This window comes from Rhinopithecus bieti, unplaced genomic scaffold, assembly GCF_001698545.2.
Source record: "Rhinopithecus bieti isolate Rb0 unplaced genomic scaffold, ASM169854v2 scaffold_3156, whole genome shotgun sequence".
NCBI lineage: Eukaryota > Metazoa > Chordata > Mammalia > Primates > Cercopithecidae > Rhinopithecus > Rhinopithecus bieti.
In genome coordinates, this window is record NW_016803957.1 from 251,694 (window position 1) to 264,173 (window position 12,480).

The window sequence follows — 12,480 nt, forward strand, 5'->3', positions numbered from 1 at the left end:
CTGGGCTTTTTAAAATATCTAATTGTTTTAAAAATTTCTTTTGTTGTCTCTAAAACTGAAGATACAGGATGACCCCCATGCTATAAAAAGATGATTATAAACATTCCAAATTGATTGAAGTGAGAGATTATAGTTAAGTTTATTTTTTTCTTTATATATTTTTTATCTTATCCCAGGTTTGCAATGAAAGAAATATGTAAACATGCTTAGAAAATTATAAATATTTAAAATATGCTTTAAAATATATTATCAAATCTTAATGAACAATTGAGATGTTAAGAAACATGACAAGTTATTTTATGTAATACATGACAATATAGTTATAACTTTTAATACAAGACACATTAATAGATGCAGGTGATTATTTCTCAATGTGGTTTTCAGTAACATTTTAATACAAATCTTTGCAATCAATAATAGGGGATTTGAAAATGGATAGTCATACTAAAACATGAAACTAGTGATCTAGGCATAATGGTAATGGAATAATCTTTCATTACAATGGTATTTTATTTGAAGTTGTTCATAATACATTACTTTGGATGTAGATTATTAGTGTATTAGTAAGTGATTCTATTATGATAGGGCCACGTCCCAAAACCACTCTGAATAACTGGTTTCCGTAATGAAAAAATAGATGCAGAAAAAATGCTGTAATTATTATTTTTGTATATGCATTAAAAGTAGGAAGATTTATATCGTGCTTTCATTCATTTAGTTAACACCATTTATTGAGTAACTACTACATGCGTTTTCTAGGCATTTAAGAAACACTGATCTCACATCCTGTGAATCATGCAGGTGTGACAGGGAAGGGAAAATGAATTCTCTTACAGTGCTTTCCAAGTGCCAGGCACCATTCTAAGCATTTTCCAAATATTAAGCCATTCAAGCCTCAAACAACTTACAAGATAGGTACTCATTCGTATTTTAGAGAAAGAAACAGACTGATTCACCGAGAGTTTAAGGGACTTTCTGAGGTAATGCTTCTAGCAAGCAAATAGAGCCAGGATTCAAACCCAGGCATAGTGCTTCAAAGGCTGTGTTCTTAAAAGTTATTCCAGGTTACCTCATTTTTTGTAATAAATACATGCTGAATGTCTTCTAAAGTTATTTTCAAAGTTAATCATTTTTAACCACAAATTATTTTAATGACTACTTTATTCTCTAAATTGCTATGCTACCATTTTTGTACCAAAAGAAAATAAGTGCAGATATATATTTTTCATTTGTTTTATAAAAGCTGAGAACTTCGTTGTATAGTACCACTGAAACAACTTTTTCCCCCGCTGCTTTTATTTGCAAAGAATGTGCATTTAAAGAAAGACATAGAGAATTGCAACTTCTTATCCACCACTGCCCATCCAACTTCTGTTTTTAACTAAAGCACACATTAAGGGTCACAGAAAATTATCTTATGATTACTAACAGACATTAAAATGAATTTTGTCAATGTTATAGGAGAGGTTTAATTGCTTTACTTGTTATTATAGTGGTATAAATTTCTAATTTAAAAGACCTAAGAATAATAATTAAGTATAATTTGGAAATGATACATCAAAAAATATTTTTCCATGTAAACTTACATATTTATTAAAATATCTCAGGCTACTCCAGTTGTATGCCACAGTTCATTTACTGTGCATCTATGGCTTACAAAATACCTACAAGAATTATGAAAAGTTGGAATCCCAGAGAAAATCAATTTCACTATCATTCTCAATTCTTTGCTAGAAGGACTCAACAAACAAAATAAATTTGCCGGTATTGCATGTAGAGTGGAAGCTGTGATTTCTTGGAAGAAGATGACAGAAGTACTTTGTTGTCTGTACTATATGGAGAGTATCGAAAGCAATGACTGAAGTTTTTGAAGCTATCATACAGGTTTGGTTAGTGGACAGTTTTGCAACCTGAAGAGCAAGGTAAGGAAGAGTGTATTTCCCAACATGCTCAATACTATCCTTTGGGAATGTGTATGACTTTCCTAGCCCTGGAGAAGAACTGTGGAGTTGTGAAACATTACTGGGTTGAACCAAATTTGGTCCTGCATTTAGGGAGGTCCTCTCCCATTTTTACCTGGCCTCTCACTTGTCTCAGAAAAGGTTTTAGGTTGTCAATTCCTGCATTTCATGTCACAGGAAAGGGATCTCCATCTTTTTATCATTATATGTTGGTCTTTTAAACAAAGATTGCTTTTTTTTTTTTCCACTGGTTGTGGGATTATCACTAAAAAAGAGATCCCAGCAATCAGGCCCGAACACTTGTTGATGAACACACATATGTATACATCCATGAATAGGTTACAAAATTATTTATTTAAGGAGATCTAAACTTGAAGAAAGAAATCCAATATAAGAAATCAAATCATGTACTGACCACTCTGGAAAACTGAAGAGATGCTTGAAGAGCTATCAATAAAATAAAAATTGTAGCAGAAGACAATATGTAACTGGAAATAATTTTTAAATCTTATGGTGTAAAATGGAAAGAAAACAGCTGCTTCTAGGAACTTGTTTGAGTCAAAAAATATGAGAGCACAAAGGAAAAGTACAAAGAAATGAATAATTGAAAAAGAAAGACATGAAAGATAATTATAAGAGTTTATAGTTTTATTTAATCTCAGTTATGATATTGTTATTGAGTAATTCAATTTAAGGGCCAAATCCAAAGTGGCAAAACTATAGACACTGTATAGAAATAAAATGATGCCTGTATTAAAACATTTTTAACTTTTTACACAAAGCCCATGAATTGAAAGTTGTGGAAAAGCAAACAATTGCAGTGCAGTGTTGCAAGTGCTACTGTTGACATATGAAGATTTTTCTGAGATAGCATAGTTTGGAGGTGGAAGTATACTATATTGTTGTCAAGGAATAGTTTTGATGGAGCAAAGCGAAATCCTGAATGGGAAAAATGACATAGCCGGGTAAAGTGGTGACAGCATTTACCCAGAGAAAAGAGCCTATAAAAAGGCAAGATTTCAAGAGAAAAGATGATGTGGGAAATTAAAAGGTGACTCTGTTATTGGAGCGAGTAGTGAGAAAAGAAGGTCAAGAAATGAGTTTAGAGAACTAAGGAAAGTCCAAATATTGAGATTTTTCTTTTAGTAACATTTTAGTACAATCACCTTGCTTTTAAGATGGAAATTCCTTTGCAGAAACACAAGCCTAGAGATGAAAGAAGAGAGGGTGTGATTGCTTAAACAAAATAGTGGAAATGAAGCATGGTAGAGATTGTCTTCCAAATGGTGCTCCAAAATTCTTTCTTTCCTTTTACACACATGTGCCTCCTCCCATCAACGATGGTGTCACTTTCCCCTCCTTTAATCTAAGGTTGCATTGTGACTTTTTTCGATCAACAAAATGTGACATAAGTGACACTATCTCAGTTTAGTTCTAGGCCTTAAGAGAACTGATAGCTCCTTTTGTGTTCTTAGAATCCTGAGCCACCACATAAAGTGGTCCAGCTACCCTGCTGGAGAGATGATGTGGAGAGAGATATCCAGCCTGCTCCCAGTCTTTATAGTCACCCCAGCTGATGTGCCAGATATGTGAGTGATCTATGTCATATACTAAACCCCAGCAGAGCTCACAATTGAATGCACCTATATTGAATTGAATGCACAAAAGGCCCAAACTAATACCACTATGTGAAAGATCCCAGCTAACACCACATGAAGCAGATGAGTTGTGTCTGAGGAGTCCTGCCTAAGCTACAGAATTGTGAGCAAATATATGGTGATTGCTCTGAGCCACTGATTTTGGTGTGGTTTGTTTCCTGGCAATTGATAATTGAAACACAAACTAAATATATTCAAGAAATGTTAGGAAAGTAGAACTGAAATGCCTTGAAACCCCATTTATGAAGGAGGAGAGGAAGAGAGAAATGTCTCAGAAAGAGTTTACTGGGTTCTGGTATGGGAACCTCAGCAGAATGATAGTCCCAGTGACTACGATGGGGGAAAGGCAAGTGGAAGAGGTTTGGTAGTGGAGTGGGAAGATGTGGAAAGTTTGGAAGTATTACTTGGAGCTCAGCAGAATGTTTGAGAACTAGGTATACATTTGACAATCATCACCACAGTGGTGCTGGCTGAAGTAATACATTGGAAGAAAGAAATATGATATGCATATGACAATCTCCTCCTTCTGTCCTCTCAGAAGTTCTGACAAGCAAATTGTTCTCAATTTTGGTAGTATGTTAAATTCACCTGGGGTAACTAAAAATAATCCTGGTGTATAAGCTGAACCTCAGGCCAAACATATCAAAGTCTTTTGGTGTGGAACCCAAGTACAAATATTTTTTAAAGCTTCCCAGTTGATTAAAATGTGCAGCCAAGTGCACAGTATGAAATTTCTTCCTAGGTGATTTTGATATGCCCTTGCCTTTGTTGGAAATCCTGAATGTGAATATCTAACTAGAAGCTCCATGATTTCGAATTATTATACATATTCAACATGAATGTGATTTTTTTAAAATCTAAATATAGCATGCTCTCAGAAAATAATGTTTAAGCCTAAAGCTGTATCTTCTTTCTACTATATATTTTAAATTACTTTTGAAAATAAAGTTTGTTTTATTTGTCTTTATCTTGGTTTCAATTTTATGACTGGCTAATTAAATTGAAAAGGAAACAAAATTTTCAGAAGCACACTTGATCCAAATTCAAATATTAAAACAAAAGAGTAATTTTACGGTATTAGTCTGTCTGCACACTGCTAGAAAGATACTACCTGAGACTGGGTAATTTATAAACAAGAGAGGTTTAATTGACTCACAGTTCTGCATGGCTCGGGAGGCCACGGGAAACTTACAACCATGGCAAAAGGCGAAAAGGAAACAGGAACCTTTTTCACATGGTGGCAGGAGAGAGAGTGTGAAGGGAGGACTGTCCAACACTTTTAAGCTATCAGATGTCATGAGAACTCACTCATTATCACGAGAACAGCATGGGGGCAGTTTCCCCCATGATCTAATCACCTCCCACCAGGTCCCCGCCTCGACCCATGGGGATTACAATTCAAGATGAGATTGGGTGGGGACACAGAGTCAAACTATATCATTCACTTACCCTCTCAATAGTGATATTTAAAATGAATTTTAACCTGCAAAACAATAAGCACCATCCAGAATATGCTCCAACTTAACAACAATAACAATGACAGTTACAAATGTGTTCTGTTCAAGTATACACCTGAGATATATATATGTGTATGTGTGTGTGTGTACATATATATGTATGTATATATAGCCTTTGCTAAGATGGTGTATTTGACTTGCCAGAATTAAACATAGCTCCCTTTTCTGGGCAATACTTTCTTGGATTCTTATTAACGTAATGAAGAAAGTAGTCTCAGACACCTAGATATAGAAAAATGTCAAAGGATTTTTACTGTCTCATTATTTTCTGTCAATGTTCATGCAACACCTACATTCTTTCCAGCTCTCTGCTGAGCATCACTGTGAATGTATGAGAATTCTTGAATCCTTCAACTCTTATCACAGTTGGACATAGAAGGGTCGACCACAATTGACAAGACAGCTCTGATGACCTAAGAGACAGGGTCACAGGATGAATTGTACTGAGCTTTGTATTATATTGTCAGGGCCCAGAAAATGATATCCCAAAGAACTTTGAACTAAGGGAGACTGGGAGGGCCTCAGAAGCAAAAAGGTCACTGTAACCTTCCATACCTTTCTGTTCGACAGCTGGCTATAAAGACATTCTTTGACCCACTTAGCCTGAACGCAGCTCATGAGACTCTCATTCAGTGGGGTCTTACCCTATACCTGGGGTGAAGGAATGCAACAGAGGCCTGAGAATACTTATTCTCTTCTACCATTACCTTGTGACTTATCCTTTGATTGCCAATAATTGTTCATTCAAACTGGCATTTCAAAGACATATAATTCTCATTTATTCAGCATTAGCCTTTGACCTTATTGTTTCACATATTGTTTATTAACAGCCTCATGTTTTCGGAGGACTCTATTTAAATGTATATTAGATATTCTTACACTATACTTTAGGTATCTTAGCCTCTCTTCTCCATTATTCATCTTTTTGTCTCGTAATGCTTCATTTTAGATATTTCCTTCTGACCTTCTGATCAAATTATCCCATTTGATCCCTTGCACTTCATCTGTTTCTAATCTTCTGACATACAACCCCTAGCTTGAAGTTTATGTGCGTATGTATATATATATATATTTTTTTTTTCTTTTTTAAATTTTTTAATTTTTTTAATTTTTTTGAGACACAGTCTCGCTCTGTCACCCAGGCTGGAGTGCAGTGACACAATCTTGGCTCACTGCAACGTCCGCCTCCCAGTTTCAAGTGATTCTCGTGCCTCAGCCTCCCAAGTAGCTGGGATTACAGGCATGTGTCACCACACCCAGCTGATTTTTGTATTTTTAGTAGAGACGGGGTTTCACCATGTTGTCCAGGCTGGTCTTGAACTCCTTACCTAAAGTCATCTGCCTGCCTCGGCCTCCCAAAGTGCTGGGATCACAGGCCTGAGACATTGTGCCCGGCCAAATTTAATATATTTTTAAAACCTAGGATCTAATATTGCCTTTGTTTCCAATTCTGTGCTCCAATTCTCATTTATTATTCTTTTTATCTCTTTGGATGTTGTTTACATAATTATTTACAATTTATGTCTGATAACACTAATATCCACCCTTCTGGATTTATTTTAACTGCATATTTTTATTCATTTTATTTTCTGTTTTTCATTCGTATTATCTTTTCTCCTTGTGCTCCACATCATTTTTTATTGTATGGTAGACATTGCATTTACATTATTTATATAAATAATTTAAAGCCTAAGATTATGCCAGTTTTTTCTAGGTAGGAGTTATGTCTCCCTTTACTAAGTATCTTTTTGTTCTGAATAATCTAGTCTAACATTACTGAAAACAGAAAAAAATACCTATTTAAAAGTCATCTAAGAAATATAAAATTTTACAACTTTTCTGTACTCAAAGCACTTTGTTGGGTCTAAATAGCTTAATGACTAAGTGATAAATCTACTCTCCCATCTAAAGACTTATAGCCATGGCAATAAAAGTTGCAAACAACTAGCAATAATACATTCTGTAATATGTAAGATATAATTATAGATACACAAATTAGTTTATGTTTTTTAAGGAGAACAGAGATTTCTAGACTTAGAAGAAACAGAACAATTGTAACAGATACGGAATATGAGAAACAACATTTAAGAGTAATAGGCTGGTGTATTTAAGTTGTGGCCAATAAGAAGCTCATAGTGGCTATTTCTCCCACATTTTGTGCAGGGTTTCACCTGGGCCATTACAATAGCTGCTATTTTAACTCTTCTGATTCCATACTTGTCCTATCTACCACAAACATTTCAAAGTGGTCTTTCTAAAATGCAGTTCTGATTCACTGTTTTGTAAAGGCAGTTCAATAAAAACTCATACAATTGAATTCCATATCATGGTGTATAAAAAGCTGTCTATCATTTAGCCATTGGTTTATTTTCCAGGTTCATTTTGAGTCACCTTTTCCTCAATTTATGCACCAGAAGTATTCAAAAATTTTTTTATGTACTCCTTTGAATATTGTTCACTTCACTACTATCATAATCTTGTATATATGAAAACTACTATTTTTCCTTTTTGGTTACCTCAAGAGTCATTATCTCATGGAAACTATTTAGGTTATCTATGAACGTATTTTTAAAACTCCCCAAAACCCAGTGGATCAAATTTACAACTTCTGTATTTTCTCACAATTCTGCCACCAGGAATGGGCTCAGCGGGGTATTCTTGTTCTCATCCCTTCTTGCATAGGCTGGGTTCAACTGGCAGGTCTGCCAGGAAGGAGCTCCACTCATCTGCAACATGGACGGCTGGACCTCTCTGCTCTAGTTGACCTTCAGAACTCTTCCACTCCACCTAGTCTTTATACACAGGCTCCTCAGTATTGTAGCCAGACTTCTTACATGGTGTTTTGGGGCTCCTGATAACAAAATGGTAGAGGCTGCAGAGCACCTTAATGCCTGAGCATGAAACTGGCACACTGTCCTTTCCACCAAAGTATTTTGTTTCATTTGAGTAACAGGGCCAGCTCAAATTAAAGTGGATGGAACTCTGCAACTTGTTATTATTACAAGCTTATATGATAATCCATTAGGTCACCAAGGTTGGTGTTGCTCTTCAGAATGAATTAGGTGTGCCTGCTCTGTGTTTCCATGATATCCTTCATGAATGTATTCAATTCGATTGAGATTACAGTTTTGAACTATAATTATCTGCAACACCAAATCAACAATATACTTTCTTTCCTCATATTACATAATAAATAGGCTTTTGCTCTGGTAAGACATGCTCTATATGTTTCTAAATGCATGATTACAATATAAATATAAAGAAAAAATAATGAACATTTTATTAATTATATTCATAATATTTGAAATAGGTACTAATTATTGTACTATTTCTCTCATTTTGCCCATATCTGATAATTATCTGCCGTTCTTTGATCTGTCCTGTAACCTAGGAAAGCTGTCCCTGTGCTTTTCATCACTCCAGCTCTTTGTTATCTGAACTCCCATTGGTTTGACTAAAAAGTGGCACTGAGAGACATCAATATCCAAAAATGAAAGGAGAGGAATCAGACTCCTTATTCCCTTTCTTGCTGCTTTACGCTGGGATTCTAGTAGATGCCATGTTCCTCTGTTCCGTGACTGTGGCTTCTGGCAGATGGTCCACCTCTACCTTTTCAAGGCTTCAATTCTCACTGGCTCCAATAACATCTTTCTTCTCTGTGCAGTTTCATATTGGGAATGAATTTGTTTCCCACTCTTGGTATTCTTTGGTTGCCTTGGTTCTCTTACTGGTTTTCCTAACACTTCCTTCAAAAAAAAAAAGTCTTGTTATTAAATTTCATTCCTGATGAAATCCTCACAAGTATAATTATTTCATTAAATAAAATTAAATACATAATTATTGAGCATTAACCTACAATGGAAATAACATTGTAGGTGGTGATATAGAAAATTACAGTTCCAAAACTTTGATTCATCTTTCGTTAACATTATAGTTGATACTATAATGAGAAACAATAAGAGGCTGAGAAAAATATTGTCACAAATGCCTTTAAAGATGTAAAAGAAGCTGGGAGTGGTGGCTCACACTCATTATCCCAGCATCTGGGGAGGCCTAGGAAGGCAGATCACTTGAGCCTGGAAGTTTGAGACCAGTCAGGACAATATGGCGAGACCTCATCTTTAACAAAAACAACAACAACAAAAAGAAAATTAGCCAGGTGTGGTGGTGTGTGCCAGTAGCTCTAGCTGCTCAGGAGGCTAAGATGGGAGGATCACTTGAGCCCAGGAGTTGGAGGCTGCAGTGAGCCAAGATTGTGCTATTGCACTCCAACCTGGGCAACAGGGTGAAATCCTGTCTCAAAAAAAAAAAATAAAAAAAGAAAGAGAGAGAGAGAAAATGAATGTGCCAGTCATTATATTTTCTGTACCAAAAAAGGAAAAAGGTTGAAATATATTTACAAATCAAATACCCTAAAGATTCAATGAGTTAATAGGTCAGCCAGGACATTGGCAGTAATGAGGGCATTGCTTAAAAGAGAAGTATACACAGTCTGTATCTCCTAATACCAAATGAGCTCTTGGCATGCTACATAAAAAAGGTGTATTTGCACAGTGGTTAAGAGCACATGACCACTAGAACCAGATGAATTGAGCAGAATTCTAGCTCTACCACCAGCTAATTTTGTGATTTTTGAAACAAGTTAGTTGATTTGTTTATGCTTCAGTTCCCTCACTTATAAAGTGAAGATAAAAATAGGACAATAATACTTAACTCAGTGGATTGATGGTGTGAAGACTGCTGCCCTCTCTATAAAGGATTATTTCACAACATTTTATTTGCTGAAAAATATGAAAAGTTATGTAGATTCTTCTTTCACTGCAAACGTCAATAATTATTTAGATGTCATTAAAACTTCCCCTCGAGACTCTGATTACTGCTAAACTTGTTTCACATATTGGTTGCAGGGAATTGTGTATATACTGATTCTATATATATTGTAGTTAATTGTGACTGATAAATTATATTCATTGTTGAACACTGCATTTACCTTATGGAAATTGCAAGTATACACCAGCATTCTTATGATTAACTTTCTGACTATGATGTTTAATGCACCTCCTTTCTATTTCTTACAATATTTTACTTGTTTTTTAGAAAGCATTAAGTCATTTTGTCTTGACAATCATGCTATATGGCCAGTGGAAAAATAAACCAATTGAAACATTGAGTTCTAACGAAAATATGTCTGTTTTTTCATCATAAAGAAATAAAGATAAATATAACTTTGTTTTGCCAGCAATAAGTCTATTGTCCTAAACTTAAGTAATTTAATCCCAACTGTTACTACTCATGTACAGTCATGACTTTGATAGGAATAGAGTGATCTTGCTTTTTAAGTTGTACCTATTTGTCCCAGCATAATTCATGTCTGCTCCTACACTCAGTTTCCCCAGCATGAAAAATGAGTTACATGGTCACACTAGATAGTTAATATTACCTATGTAACAACATTCACTGGGAAATATGGTTCAGAACTTAAACATTGAGAAAATGGGCAAAAATAATATTGAATTACTAATTTAATAAAAGGCCACATGTTGCCATCTGAAGAGATACAGGATATACCCTCTTCATAATGATCTCTACCTCCACCAACTGAACTGCACCAATACAGAGTCATTCCTGATGCCTACTGAGAAAGAAATAATTACTTTTGTGGTATTTCAGTGAGAAATGAATAATCAGAATCTCATCATGAAAAAACTTCAGACAAGCTCAATTTTAGGAAAGTTCTAAAAAAAACTTGTTAATAGTCTTTAAAATCATGAATAACAAAATAAAAACTAGAGAACTCTTCTAGATTAAAAAGGCTAAATATACATGACCACTAAGTGTAGTACAGAATACTGGATCAGTTACTAGGCAGGAAATGATGAACTCAGCAGGCCTAGGTTGCTCAAACTGCACATTTCAAAGGAAGACCTGTCTTCAGATTACCTCTTGATTGTCTGCCAAGAAATTACCTCTGAGTCCTTGGAATATTCTGCTTGATAAGAGAGTTTTCTGTATACCAGAGACCTCGAGGCATACTATATCAGTTTGACCTGAGGAGTGCATCCTAGTAATGAGGTTTAAGATAAATATCTTTTTTCCTGGTGTTGGGGGTGGAGGCTGGAGTCTGAGTAGCTAAAGTCAGTTAAGCAAGTGGCTAATGTCTGTGTGACTGACCCCCAATAAAAACTTTGAATACCAACGCTTGTGTGACCTTTCTTAGGAGGCAAAACTGTACTTTGCATCATTGGTGGGAAAATTAAGTTCACTCCCATATGACTCCAATGGGAAGAGCTATCTCAACACTTATATCTGATTTCCCTTACAGTTCATTCTGTGAACCTTTTCCCTTTTCTGATGTTAATCTGTATCATTTCACTGTAATGAACTATAATCATAATAGCTGTTCCATATCCTGTGAGTACTCTAGAATCAAGCCTAAGGGTGCCTTTGGGGACCCCTAACACAGTTCTTACACTGAAAAATAATTGTTGTAGGCTAGGTGTGGTGGCTCACACCTATAATATCAGCATTTTAGAAGGTTGAGGAAAGAAGATCACTTGATGCTAGGAGTTCAAGACTAGCTGGGCAATAAAGTGAGACCAGTTTTACAAAAGTAAAACTAAAATTAGGTGCAGGAGTCTATGCCTGAAGTCCCAGTTACTTGTGAGGCTAAGGTGAGAGGATAACTTGAGCCCAAGAGTTTGAAGCTGCAGTGAGCCATGATCATACCACTGTACCACAGCGTGGACAACAGATCTAGACCCCATGTGTTAAAAGAAAGAAAAAAATTGTTATCAAAAACATTATTAGAGAAAATTATTAACAGAAATATAGATGCAAATTAGATTTTAAAATATCATATTCAGGTTGGGCGCAATGGCGTACGCCTGTAATCCCAGCACTTTAGGAGGCTGAGGTGGGCTGATCACCAGGTCAGGAGATCGGGACCATCCTGGCTAACACAGTGAAACCCCATCTCTACTAAAAATACAAAAAATTAGCTGGGCGTGGTGGCAGTTTCCTGTAGTCCCAGCTACTTGGGAGGCTGAGGCAGGAGAATGGGGTGGACCCGGGAAGTGGAGCTTGCAGTGAGCCGAGATTGTGCCACTGCACTCCAGCCTGGGCGATAGAGCGAGACTCCATCTCAAAAAATAATAATAATACTAAGATAAAAATCAATCAATCAATAAATAATCATATTCCGATTAAAATTATTGAATTTGATAACCAGGCTATAATTCTGCAAGAGATTATTCTCGTTCTTGGGAAATACTCAAGTATTAGGAGGCAAAGGGGCGTGATGACTTCAACATACTATCAAATGGTTTAAAATAAACTCTACGGTCA

At 35.7% G+C, this 12,480-nt stretch overlaps 1 long non-coding RNA gene across 1 annotated transcript; it reads left to right on the forward strand.

Annotated features, from left to right (window-relative positions):
* The first annotated feature begins 1,767 nt into the window (after window positions 1–1,767).
* On the forward strand, window positions 1,768–8,105 carry LOC108521364 (uncharacterized). The gene is made up of 3 exons (XR_001883172.1): window positions 1,768–1,922; window positions 3,437–3,550; window positions 7,819–8,105. It is a non-coding gene; the product is annotated as an uncharacterized LOC108521364 (long non-coding RNA).
* Window positions 8,106–12,480: the final 4,375 nt, after the last annotated feature.